Here is a 12,883-nt window from a genome sequence, read left to right as displayed (position 1 = left end):
CACTAAACAATTACTATAGCCTTTTTTAAGTTACAGTTCACTTATGTATTGAGTCTACCACAACTTAATTTATCCTTAGAGACTTTGAGTATCTATATATTATAAATAGGAAATGGGCAGTAAAGTGCCTTGATACAACAATTTAGAACAAGTTCCGACTGAGTCAAATCCTTCTCTACCCCAGAGTGGAGAGCTAGCAACTTTTCCTCCTTATGTTATCCTACACGCACTCTCAGTGAAGATAGCAGAGGAGCACGGAGGTCCTTCCTCACCAGGTAAAACCACGGTATTTTTGCCCAAAGGCAGATTTCAGACCTGCTTTCTATCTATCTACCTGTAAAACTACTTCACAGGCTCAAATTCCATTTTCAGGTGGGCCAAGGGACCTGTGACCCTAAAATATTAACATAGGTTGAAAAGTATGTCAGTGCTAATGAGCAAGTCGCACACAAACTCAATTTATGGTGAATATAGGTGTTTGCAAAAGCGGTAACAAAGGGGCTGTTGTAACTCAGCTGTTCATCCCTGCCCCATGGCCATGCTATTGACCTCTGAGATGAAACTCAGTGACTGACGGTGGTCCTATTAAGCTTCCATGCAAAACAAACAGGCTTAGACAAGTGATCGTCTTGCATCGTCTGACTGCTATCGCGTCGTCCAGCTGCTCTGGACACAGCTTGGCTATACTGCAACAACTGAAGCAGAGGAAGTGTGGATCTACAGTGGAGAAAGCTTTATGATAATTGTGTAATAGGTGGCAATGAGGGCCATGGGATAGATGACTCACTAATCTCTTAACAAAAGATTTATGTCTTAACCGCAATCATGAGCAATATATTTCGAGTGATTTGTTAGAAGTGTGAAAAATGACAGTAACTGACTCATTAAAATAAGAAGTACAACCCTGAAAGTGCTCCAGTAGTTGCCATTAACATATATCTGGCATACTATTGGAGGTAGCCACAGGGAACATATGTGGCCAGTAGAGTGAGCACATAAAGACATAGCCACATGTAGAAAAAGGAAAACATTTCTCACCTCTGCACCTCTTCCATTGGCATGGAAGCACCTTTGTGAGTCAAGCATAAAATATGCCTCTGATCAAGGGATATAGTACAGAAAACCTCCCCAAATAGCACCATTAGTGTCTTGTTGCTCAGTTCTTCTCCCAACAGAGGACAGAGTAACACAAGGTCATGATAGCTTGTATTTTTTATCTACCTATTGTCAAGTTTGGTTTACACTTCGTAACAAACTTGTTCATAAATTGCATTACAATGTCTCAATACAATGTATGACTACAAAGGTATTATCTTAGTGATATGACTCAGTGCTTAAGTAGATAATAATTTCTTCATGACAGAACCTCACCTACCATAATGTAGAGGTTAACTCCACAAACCATAGCATACCAAATCCTGTCATTGACTGTAATAATTACAAGCCACAGGTCAAGCTACACTCTGAAAGGAACTGCAAACACCTTTACAGTCAGTTATGTTTCAGTCAAAGGACAGAGAAACAGTAACTACGAGATGAATACATGTGAAACAGCTATGTCAAACTGTATGTTGCAAAGTCCAAATCACACAGAACAATTACTGTTTTACCAAAACTACTGAATTGCTTTAAATTCTGTCACCAAAAATTTGTTTTATTGCACGCTTACCTGCATAAGAAATGACTGGTTTCAGGATTTTCCTTGAGTTGCATGGAGCTGCAACCCACCTTTAAATATTCAGCATAGGTATATCAATAGAGGTTCATAAAACTCAGGCCTAAAATAGCAATGCTGATAAGCCTTAAAAAATATAATTTTTTTTTTAGTCATGTTTACCTTTCCAAACAAAGTCTGTGACGGCATATATTTGTTCTTTACAAATAATTCAGGAGACTGAAGCACCAGGAGGAAGAAATACTTTTAAAATCAGAAAAATCACCTTGGGGGAAAAAAAAAAAAGATGGGCACAATTGACCGTAAGGGGAACGTCTCTAACTTCTGCAGCAGCGAAGTTCCTAGACAGGACTGAATAGTATTCAGAGGATCTTTGATCTGTTTATGAAAAGGATGGGGTGATAATGCTGTCTGAGATAGCAGAATAGAGAACTTGATAACCCCTTGTAGTTCTGTGCAGCGGGTGTTAAAATAAAACAACATAAAAAACATTATACAGATTACTCTTTTAAAAAGTACCACAAGCAAAATATCACGTAAAGTAAATTGTTAATAAGTTTACACAATAAAATATTGTGCAGAGATGTAGTTTAAGTACTGTATAATTCAGGATGACCTGGCACTTTCATTACAAAATCTCTGTGCTCAGCTTTAGAACGAAAATCTTCAGCGCATTTTTGTGTCAGACATGCAAAACTTTTTTTTTTTTTCCCTACTACTTGAAACACTGGCCCTCACTCTTTCTGGGATATGCAGGTACCATATTTTCCACAGTTTGGTTTGGTTTATGTTCACCTCATCAAATAACTGTCCTTCAGATAAAGTTTTGTCACTGGTTATGTCATTCATGAAGAAGTATCTTCACCTACTAGGAAACACTGAATTCATACACCTGATATCCGGTAAGGTTGCTTGATGTGCCTGCCATGTTGATACCTCTCTTTACACTGATTAAATTATTTCAGTGTTCTACGTAATAGTCACAAGCAGCAGGAAACCAGCTGAAAGAAATGTTAATTTATTTAGTTGGGTCTTTTCACAGTGCATTACTCACAGGTGTTGTAGAGGGTGTGATGCTTAAAAATATAAGTATCTGTATGTATATATCAAGTGCTGACTAATCTTTAACACATTTTCAGCCCAAAGTTTATGCCAACAGTTAACTGGGATCATAATCATGTGCTCAAACACATCTTCATAAATATGTTACATTTGTCAGCAGAACCTAAGGAAGTAATAGAGTACCTAAAAGTGGTCATGTCCCCTTTCATTGGCTCCTAAATACCGTCTACTGTTGAATGTTCTTCCTTCGCTCCTTCTGCTTCTCAGTCTCCAGAAAAAAATTAAGGAAAACCTAGTTTCTGGACTGCAAATTCCTTTTTTCTTTGAACTTCTCCAATTTGTCCATGAGCCACATGAGTTCTCATCAATTGGATGCTAAATATCAGCCTACATACAGGGAACTCTTCACGTTAAATAAAAGGTTGCTTAAAGTCAACAAGGTGTGGTTCAGATATATTCAGATACCTTTCAGTATAACAGAGGTTCAGCCTATTTAAGTGAAAAGTGGTCTTTTTTGGATGGCTAAAAATGGTGATCAGCATCACAGCATTAGTCACCGATGCCTAGCCTGAAAAGTGCAATTCTTGTTCCTTTGGAGAATTCATAGCTTGTTGTGAATGAAAGTCTAAGTCTCATTGAAGAGTGGTCTTATTTTTTAGGTATTTTTGAAAATAGTGCTCACAATATTTGCATTATTCTTCAGAAAAGTTCCTGCTTAATTGAGTCATCTCATATTTGGGCCCTCCAGCCCCTATTTGGTAATATTTTAAAGCAAATACATATTGAAGAAAAGGTTCACTAAGTCATTTCCTTGGTAACATAATTCCTAATGAATCCTTTCATATAATCATGCATATCTTTATAAATATATCCTGAGCAATAAACTATGATTGAAATTAAGTAAAACACACTCTTAAGGTTGATTTAATCTCTTTTACCGAATAACCATTAAAATGAAAATTCTCTCACAGGATGCTCAAGTCAAAATGAGGAACATGGTAATAAACACTGGGTAATAAAAATAAATTAAAAATCAAAGCTTTATGATATATTTTCCTATCAAAATGAAAGTGGCAAATTGAAAACAATAATGATGCTCATCCACAGTTACAGTTCCAACAGAACATCTCAGAATTTGATTTACAATTAGTGGCATCTTGAAAATGAGCCATCATTTTACATTTAAAACTGCTACCACTCAATCCATCAAGTATTAAAATCTTGATGTTGATTAATGGCATTCTCTCACACTATTTCTTTCAATGAGGCTTCACAGAAACCAAAGCAATATTATTCAGTATGAAACTAGCATGTTATAAGTTTGCACACCTCCTCCGTGGCCAGCTGAGTTGCTACCACTGTGTTCATAAGCAGCAGGTATTTGATGATTTGAGAAATTTTAGTATCAGGACATACACTTCAGTGGCTTTCAACATTATATTAGCACAGGCTTCAAGCACCTGGAGTAAGTGGGCTGAAGGCAAACACTGACTGCAAGAAGCAGCTTTCCAGCTGTGATGCTCTTGCCTAACAAGCTGCACTGACCAAGCGGCACCATTCGGTTTTCCTATGGAAGCACCGTTATCAGAAAAGGGCTCAGGGACTACTAAGATCCATTGGCATTTGTATCGCTTGTGCAAGATGAAGGTGTAAGGCCCAGTAGCATACTGGCTGGTCTAAGCAATTTCCCTAGTGGCATTTCAGCTTTATTCCTACTGCTCAGTTTGTCTTCAGTCTGAGCTATGAGGTTTCATATCCCATCCAAACTGCTATTACAGTGGCTGATACTAATCCTGCATATTTTTTTATTCACACTGATGTTCAGTCCCACTTGCTGTTAGTATCATCCCTTTTTATGGACAAACTAAAAGGAAGAGCCCAATTTACTTTTTCTTCCTCTTTCACTTATTCTATTGCAGAGCCTCCATCTGGATTTAGGGAACAGCAACGAGAAACTAGAAAACAGAGAGGACAGAATACAGATATCCTGAAAATTGTACCCGTTACATCAGTTCAGACTATAAGTAATGCAGTTTCCTTTAACTTGCAGAAAAATAGTTAACGGTAAACACCCTTTTTTACTGCTATTTCTCTTAAATGTGGGTACGACTGAGAACATTTGTAGGTTGTCCACGTGTCCATTGTTCATGTCAAAGAAAATCCAGTGTAGTTAAACTTTTGACTTGTGTGATGACTGAGACTAAAAACTTTCTTCTGTTAAAATCTTCAGGAATCTTCAGTGCGTAAAAGCAACTAGGCACAGACGCTCCAATTTAAATAGTAAAAATAAAAAAAGAAAAAAGCATTTATAAATACCACCATAGTTGCAGGCTATTTCATACCTTTATTCTTTAACACTTAAAATCATCTAGGTGCAAGTCTCTCCTTAGAAACACAGTTATTTAAATTGAACAAAATGCATAATTTTTGCCATATGTAATATGTAAAAATAAGCTTGAAATGGAATATTTTATTTTTTTAATAAAATTTTTAAAATGTATTTAACAATAGGTAAAAATGCTATTCCATCCTAAGTATTTACTCCTTTGAAGTGGCTTTCCCAGACTATAAAAAAAATAATTGAAGTATAAAACCAAATTAGTAAATACTAGCCAAGCTCTTACACAATCTGACAAATTGATTTTGTGCATTATATTGTGACTGGATCAATTAGTATAAAATAAACAATGAAACAGTCTACTAATGGCTCTGGAAAGAAGCTCTGATTTTTTTTGAGCCTGTTCCTAATCCTCAAGGAGCTTGGGCATCAACTTCAGTGGACAGATGATGAGATCTTTAGTGCTTCGAAAATGGCTCTGGTAAAAACTTTTTCAAAAGAATGATCCAGTTTTTAAAATGGTAATATGGAATAGCTGTGACTAAACAAGCAAGAAAACATCTTCAGAGTTTAAATCAGCTACACCCTTTTGTTTGAAGTGACAAGGCCTATCATTAAACAGAAAAATTTTGCTTCTCCAGCATAACAGACACCAGCAATATGTTCTCACATTTTCTTTCTTACTGTTATTACCTTTTCACATATAATTGGTTTCACACATTTTTGAGGAGTCTAAGCTGAAAGTCATTTGTTTTCTCCATAACACGCCCAACCCTGCACCATCACAAAAACTTTTTAAAAAATTCCAATACTTCAGTGTTCATCTTATGATGACTTTTTCTTCTTAAAAAAAAGCAAGCAATCACTTACCACTCATTACCTTTCTTTAAATCTCATCAGTCTTTTCCCTGTGTCAACCATTTTGTCACTAAAATTACTTCCTCTTATACTCTTGCTTTACAAGTAATAGTCCAAATCTGATGATCCTTTGGAAAACATTACCTCGCATAAAGTAATGAACTCATACATGCCATTATCTCTCCCAGTTATATTATCTCATCACAAGAAACACAGTGACTTTTGAACTTCAAAACCTTTTCAGCCCTACAGGAGCTGATGAACAGGGGATTTTTGCTTTGTCTTTCTTTGCACTGAATCAGAATAGATTTAGCATCATCTTGACCTGGAGATTGAATTGAATCATTAGGTAAAATTGAATGCTTGTAGAAAATATGTAAAATAGCATAGTGATATATCATGTAATAGACTCCCTCAAAAGCTCTTCTGTACAACCCTGCAGATGTTAAGGAAGTTATTTATTTTGCCTCAGACTTTCTTTGTTTGTTCTTTATGAGAGCTTCCAGATAAATTCATACAAATTCTAGGGAGACTTTTTTTTTTTTAAAAAAAATTCTTTGTAGCATTGCCAATGATAGTTCAGCATACTTAAAAGGCCCATTTTCTTTCTGAAATCCATTGATTTCTAAGAATTATTCTTTACGTTTATTAATAGCTATAGAAGTATACCTTCACCATAAATATGTATGTACTTTCAGATATTTCTGAAATAGAGCTTTAAAATATTACTAAGAAAAAGCAAAAAGTATGTTGTATTCTGTATAAGATATCAATTTACCTGTCTGACCTTTGATTAAGTATTTCATTAGTCTCTCACTCCTAGCAGGAAGCATTATTTGGATATAGCATGTATGATTTATTTCAGGACAAGAAATCCAAGTTAAAACAATTTTCACATCTCCTAATGACTTGGCATAGTAGAGAATCTTCCATAGATCACCTGATGGTAGACGTAGTTCTCTGATTATTCAGTGGTGGGATTTTAGTTGTTATTCACTGGAGATTTTTTTAATGGATTTATTTATTTTTTATTTGTGCTGGCAGTTGTGATAGGGTGATGTACTTTTCACAACTTTCTAATCAATATGAGTTTTGGAAAAGGTGGGATGGGGATGCCTTATGCAACTTCTTTTCCCACCTAAGTCACTAACTATTTTGGATGTCTTCAATGACTTCTTGGAGTTAAGTGAGAGGAAACCACAACACATTTGCTGCTGTGTTCAGTCCTTCCTCAGTTTTGCTTTCACGGAACATTTGGGATTCTTCAAGCAGTATTTCTTCTGTCTATACTCAGAAGAGCAGCCATGCAAAATATCCCTGCATATTTCAGAATCAGGGTAAGACTGCATTAAATCTATTAAACACTATTGCCATAGTTCTGGGTTTAATTTTTTAAGAGCTTCCTTTCCACCCAGCTTTTACTTTCAGTCTTGCTTCTTCATTTCACTTCATTACACCACCTTCTGTCTTATTTACTTTGGTTTCTGATGCCTTCTTCAACACAAGTCTTTCGAAAGCTTTCCTGTCTGAGAAATTCCTTTTTCTTTGCCCGATTTCCTTTCTGGGTGCTGCTTTGATGAACAGTCAGCCTACCTTCAGCAAACAAGTTGTGTTTAGGTTCTTCCAAGCAAGTACCATCTTACTTGTTGCGGTACTTGTCACATACTGTGGGAAAGCTAACCTTCTCCAGACTTAGGCTGAGCATTGTAGTCTGAAACAAGTAATGTAGCATGAAGAAAGCCTATAATATTAACTTCCAAACTCTAAAGAAGAACATACTGCTTTTTAGAAGGACGTTAATTTATCCAGCTGTCAGCAGTTGTCCTAAACATATAGGAAGATAGACAAGGAAGATGGTTTACGTAGACAGCTCCATTACATTAGTCTACTGAAAGTTATTAATGCTTTCTTAAAGAAGGGCTTCTGTCAGGCTCTGCTCCTTGGTAGCAGTTTACACAGTCTTCTCAAACAAGGAGGGCTAGAAAACGCTTCTTGTATGAATCACAAGCATCACCAACCTAAACTGCCAGTTCTTGGGAAAACCTGTACAAAGTTGGGTTCCGTTCAAATTTTATCAATGAAACTGAAACATAAGGGACTGGACTACCTGTTCCTGGTTATGAGGACACCTCATTTTAACTAGAGTCTCTTGCTTTTAGTTACATTATTTTCACCTGTGATTGTCTTCACATCTTCAAAGCCAACTGGGTTTTCTGGGAGGCATGAAGAGTTTTTTCCCTCTGAAGTACCTTATAGGTAACTAAAACAAGGGACAGTTCCTTTGGCTTGAAAAAGGAGATCATTAGCTCTCCATGTCCTGATATGAGTCAGAATAAACTGTGCAAGTAATGCATTTTATGAGCTAGAGAAGTTAACCAGATAGACTATTAAAGTCCTTCTAGTGGAGTTTGAGTCTTGCATCCTGTTTCCCATCTCCTTCTCTCAGTGAAGAGCAACTTGGCTCTTCACCTTAGTGTATCTGAGATTCCCCCTTCTACCAGGATCTCTTCCCCCCCCCCAATGTCTCCTGATATGAAAAGTTAGGCAAATACACCAATACAAGCAAAAATATCTGAAAAAAAACTTCTTTTTTTTAACAAAGACAAGTAAATTCAGTATAACAAAGCAAGCCTATTGTACTTACCAGATGCTAAATAACTGGAAATACCTACAAAATAGCCACCTTCCAAGTCATGTTTTTATGTACCCCATAGGAAATCGCTTAACTGAGGCTGGTATTTTTACAAAGCTTTCTACCATTTTTAATGGCAGCCACTTTTTCACATCTATTTGCATGTTCTAAATCAAATCAAGAGCTGAAGGTGTATTCAAGAGATCTTTTTCCAGCTGTTTGAAATTACTACTCTGAGCTAAAATCAATGTTCTATCAACAACCTGTTTTTTAAAAGTAATTTTAAAATATAATTTCAGCTGTTAACTTCAGGCTGCCCTTATATTCTTTCTCTGTGCCCTCTTCTTTCCTTAAATCTGCCACCCATTCTATCTTAAAAACTGAAAATTAACAAAGACATTATTGCTTAAATGCACTGACAATTATATTGTTTAGATTTAGCAGTGATTATCTATTGCCTTCTCACAGTCAAATAGGACTGGAGTTTGTTTCTTGTCAATGCTTGCTGTCTCTCCAAAAACCTGTATTTCCAGCTGTGAAATAACAAATAACCAGTCTTCATCCCTTCTCTACCTCTTGAATTTCCCAGAACTTTCAGATGTGAAAATTAAATATCTTAAGTGTGTCTGCAGGCTCTCATCTTATTAAGACTTTTTATTTTTTTAGTAAATAGTTGTGAGAGCTGTAATGTCAGATGTAAGTATGCAGGGGAGAGGAACAGAGTAGATGAAGTGTGGAAAGAGATCAGCTGAGAAGGACTCTAATACTCAATAATCTTCTACCTTTGCAGGTAAAATTCAAATCTTCAATACCTACATTAACACAAAAAACCCTCCGCCTAGCTTGAAAAATATATTGCTCTCATTTTTTCCACATCCTTACCCTGTTTCCCATATTGGTTCAGAGTTGGCGGTCAAAGATGTCTGCTGCGATTGCTGGAGGAATTTCACTGCATCTCCTGTAAGGACTCCAGCTACTCCATATTCTCCCATGTACTGTCCCTCACACCCATCTCTCCCAACACACACAGGTCCTCTTACATCTGCAAGTGGAAAAATCAGCTGCTTTTTCTGTATGTCCTGCATAAGCAGATCTCCGTTAAGTTGAAGAAGTTGCATATGTGCTGTCTACCCCTACAGGCTTAGTTGCAGAACTGGAATATGTATCAGTCAAGTATAAAGATGCTTTTCATCCCCTTTAAGACTGCAGTTTCCAAATACTTTTTTTAAAAAAAGGTCCATGTGAGAGTATTTAGCTGTGAAAGCCACTTCATTTTAACATGTGAAAATCAGAGTGAGATACTGTATCTACAGCCAGACGATGATGTAACTGTACCTAACTTTATAAAAAGGAGTCTTCTAGTATCCAGCTTGGAAATGTAACAAGATTTGTGATACTTCAGCTTTAAAAACTACCTGATGATTTTTTGCCTTATTTCCTAAGCGTACAATAGCTAACTGGCAAACTGACTACTTGAGGAAAGTGCTTTCACGAGATGATCCTCAAATAAATTAAAATCCTTAGCTAAGGACCTTGTCCTGTCCCTGCCTTTGTAGAAGAAAGATGCCCACATATTTTTTAGTTGTATTTTCGGTACTTTTTTAGCAAGTAAAACTGCCTACAAAGCAAGCTCCCTGTAAATGTTCATCATTCCTCATTTTAGCTGTTGCTTAAAGTGTCTTGGAAGAATTAACAGAAACTGTTGTCAGTGAGAGAAACCAGTGGATTGCATAAAAAAAACCTTCAGTTTTACTTCCAGGGGTTGAAAATGAGAATAAAATCTGTTTCTTTCAAACAAATGATTTTTCACTCTGCTAAGATGCGACCTCTGGCTGAGTCACTATTGTGAGTCCTGTGATATCCAAAAAGGAGTTAATCAGCTTTCAGTAGTGCTAGAAGCATCATGTTGCAGCCCTGACACTATCAGCAAGTGACAGTATAGTCTGATGATGTAATCCTTCTAACTCTGTCTTACATTATTACATCAGAGCAGCCTGCCTACACAGGTACAGGGATAGATCAACTGCATTTCCAACTCTGTCATCAGTTGTTGGTACATAAACATCCTCCAACCCCTGTAGCTCCAACACAACATTAATTTTGCAACATTAATTACAGCTGATAATATACTGGGAGAAAAATATTTAATGCAATAGTTATTAGCGCATGTTAGTTTTTATCTGAAATCAGTACATATTTTCATATTTATAAAGATCAAGCTATAATATTTGATCATATTTTTAATGGTCTTTTGGAGAAAAATGTGTCACTTTTCTTTACCATTTTACTTATTTCTCATTTTGTTTCACACATAAAGTTAAATTTAAAATGAAGTCTCAAGAAATACTGACTTAAAAATACCAACCATGCAAAAAAAATCTTTTATGGAGAAGAAATTCGGAATTGTGACTTGAGCAGGACTTGGCGGGGAAGGGGCTGTTATTTTGATAACTACAGAATATCCATAAGGCTCTAAAGATGATAATAAGGATTACAACAATTCTCACTTTTTCTTCACACCACTTCAAAAATCTGCAAACAAAAATGAGGATAAGATATTTGCTGTTAGGAACCTGGAATTCAAATAGACAAGAAGAGGCACCAGTACTATGTCATTTACATTATTACTTGTACCGGAGCTACAATCTTGGTTTTTAAAGGGGAGAAGCCTCCAGGCAGATATTACAGAGAATTCTGAAACCAGAAGTACAATTAGGCCCAGGGCCAACAGCCTGAAGCATGATTCAGTCAAGGAACATCAGATCATAGGTCAGTATCTCTGATAAAAAGAACAAAAGCAGAATTAAGCAGGCTGCATACAGGCAAAGAAGTAATGGGTAGCAATATTTTCCTAGGCTGAGTTCGAAGAGGAAAGTAAATTGAGAAGTATGATACAACAGTCATATGTTGATATTATTGCTATATTCTTCTGGGAAAAAATCCTTTAAAATCAAGCTAGGACTGCACTGTTAATGCCTCCCTATTAACCATGAACCTTAGTGATTTAATGTCATCATCATATCCTACAACTACAGACACATATACATAACTTTACCCACATGAATAGTCTCAAAGATTTCCACAGAATAATACACATACCAAATGCACAGCCAATATTTATCTGAAAGGAATAAGTACACTGTAACATGAATAAATAATGCTTAATGAAAGGTTAGTTTTGAGGCAACCTTATTTAAAAAAAAAAAAAAAAAGCGTTATCGGGTCATTTGTAAGACAAGCACGTTCAAATGTGAACAGGCACAATCTGCTGGGGTAATTTCGTTTTGCCTCCATCGCCTCAGCCGCCACCTCTGAGGGAAGGGAAGCTGCTGAACCTCCCCTCCCCAGGACACAGCTATTGAGTATAAAGGATCATCTGCCGTACAGACGGCATGCTTCACACAGTGCAAGTCCTCTCCTAGCCTAAGAGACCACGGGAGCAGTAGGCATTGCGAAGCGAAGAGAGGTTTTTGAAGGAGGCAAGTTTCTTTTTTACTCTATAGAAACATGACAGTATTCCACATTAAATAATTGTGGTTACACATCTCCTTTGTTTTTGAACTTGCCTTAAGCTGCTATTAGAGTATTATTTCCTTTTTTGACAATTTCCTGGCATCCTGCTAGCACGGGCGAAGTCATTCCCTTCTCAGAACTCGCTCTAAACCTGATGGGAAAGTAAACACCTTTGCACAATGGTTTTTTTGCTTGCGTTCCTCTAGTTGCTTTTGCAACACAAGCAGCTTTGCTCAGCAGCAAATCCTATTCAAGCAGTTATTGTGATTGCCTGCACTAACATGAGACACTCATTTAAGAAGATTACAAAATAATGATGAAATTGCAGCATTACAGCATTGTAAATCTCATCGGTGAGGACAGAGAGGAGCTCTCAGAAAGTAACAGATTGCTATTTCATGTTTCTCCGTTTCCATTATCCGACTTTTCTGAATATGAGGAAACTAAAAAATTTGGTATTTTAAACTTAATTAAATACTTGAGGTAGCTGTGTATAATGCCTATATTGTAGTTTAGAAGTTTAGTTTCACCCCAGAGTTAACAAATGAATACCAGGTGATTAAAATGCTATTTATTGTACCAGTAACTTGTTTCATAAACATGTATGTTGGCACTTTAAATTACCTTGCGGAAGCTAGGCCACATCAGCTTGCGTATTAGGCATTTTTGTACTATATCAGGTATTTGGATTGGAAGTGCTTAAAACTATGAAGTGTCAATCTGTTGAAAGACCCAGTAAGATAGCCAGTACTTTAAAATTATATACTGTTAGCAAATATTCAGCAAAACAAAGTCATGATCTTAG

The 12,883-nt window shown here is 36.5% G+C and overlaps 1 long non-coding RNA gene across 1 annotated transcript in view; it reads right to left on the bottom strand.

Moving 5' to 3' along the window:
- Positions 1–10,942: 10,942 nt before the first annotated feature.
- The window catches only part of LOC127015779 (uncharacterized), a 51,491-nt gene continuing 49,550 nt past the window's right edge, over positions 10,943–12,883 (bottom strand). Inside the window, exon 9 of the long non-coding RNA XR_007766378.1 lies at positions 10,943–11,097. This is a non-coding gene — a long non-coding RNA (uncharacterized LOC127015779). The remainder of the gene's footprint in view (positions 11,098–12,883) is intronic.

The sequence above is a fragment of the Gymnogyps californianus genome, chromosome 4, assembly GCF_018139145.2.
Source record: "Gymnogyps californianus isolate 813 chromosome 4, ASM1813914v2, whole genome shotgun sequence".
NCBI classification, from domain to species: Eukaryota; Metazoa; Chordata; class Aves; order Accipitriformes; family Cathartidae; genus Gymnogyps; species Gymnogyps californianus.
This window is presented reverse-complemented; position numbering and strand designations above follow the sequence as displayed.